Source organism: Schistocerca americana, chromosome X (assembly GCF_021461395.2).
Source record: "Schistocerca americana isolate TAMUIC-IGC-003095 chromosome X, iqSchAmer2.1, whole genome shotgun sequence".
NCBI classification, from domain to species: Eukaryota; Metazoa; Arthropoda; class Insecta; order Orthoptera; family Acrididae; genus Schistocerca; species Schistocerca americana.
The window spans coordinates 359,740,579-359,741,894 of NC_060130.1; the positions used below are offsets into that span (position 1 = coordinate 359,740,579).

General features: G+C 43.1%; 1 non-coding gene across 1 annotated transcript; it reads left to right on the top strand.

The window, feature by feature from the left end:
- The first annotated feature begins 420 nt into the window (after positions 1 to 420).
- Trnav-uac lies at positions 421 to 495 on the top strand. Its single transcript has one exon. It is a non-coding gene; the product is annotated as a tRNA-Val (tRNA).
- The last annotated feature ends 821 nt before the right edge of the window (positions 496 to 1,316 follow it).

Below are 1,316 nucleotides of genomic sequence, written 5' to 3' on the forward strand. Positions count from 1 at the left end.
CTACATAACTGAACGTCACACACGCGAAACATCTCAGAACCAAAACAACATGAAGGGAGCTCCATGAGCAAGGAATTCAAGGCGAGCTGGATTCCATCCACTCATCACAGATGAAAATACCCGTAACAGGAAAACGTGGTTCCGAAGTCACAAAACCTGAGACATGTCCGATAGAACAGACACCGTATCCATATATAAGTATATCGGTCTGGCAACGCCAGCCATGCATGACCTCCTTGTTCTGTGCGGATGCACACATATTCCCCTAACTCTTACGGGACTTGGTAAGAACGTCTTTCACGAGTAACGGGTATGTTGGGGTGGGACACTACGATTGTAGTGTGTGGACATACAAGGTGAGAACGTGAGTCTCGCGGGAGGTGTGCGCGAGATAGTCCCTGCAGTCACCCTATCCTCTGTGCCCTCGGTGGCTCAGATGGATAGAGCGTCTGCCATACAAGCAGGAGATCCCGGGTTCGAGTCCCGGTAGGGGCACACATTTTCACCGGTCCCCATTGATATATACCAACGCCCGTCAGCAGTTGAAGGTATTAAAATTACTTCTAATTTCGTTCTAGACGGCTGTAGGCCATATCCATATATAACTTGAGCAGGTGGGCCTATGTAATGCTACAAGAAATACCCCCAAAATATCTCAGCACCACCTCAGAACAAAGATACATCTACCGCCTACTGTGGGCTAAACTCGACACCTCGCATTGAAGAAGTTCAGCTTTAAGTTGCGCTGTCAGCCACGGTCATTTGTAGTAGGTTACATCCATCTACATAAGCCTTTCATTCATGTGAACTATATACATTTCCGACCGTCGCGAATTAAATTAGATGCTGAAGGAGTCACACTATTAGACGTTAGTTTAAGAAATTTATTTCCCTTTCTTTATGTCGTGCATCTCCACTGTATACTGGTTATAGGTAATTATGAGCTGAATTTTCTACAGCCTCTACTGTCGTTTTTAAATGTAGTGCATAGATATGATTTTTAAGATTAAGATTTATGCGCCTTGTAAGGAACATACATATATGTCTATTTACAATGTGTGTGAACTGACTGACGCTACACCAAAGAGACATTTGAAGTTTCATGCGGATGACGTGATACATGATTCGACGTTTGTCTTAACATTTGTTGCTTTTAAGGGGTTTTGGGAGATATTTCAAGTTCCTGCTAATAAGGACATATACGTCCATCCCATTTTTATGTTGTGAACAACAGAGTTTTTCGAAGCAGCTCATTTAAATGTTGATTATACACTCCTGGAAATTGAAATAAGAACACCGTGAATTCATTGTCCCAG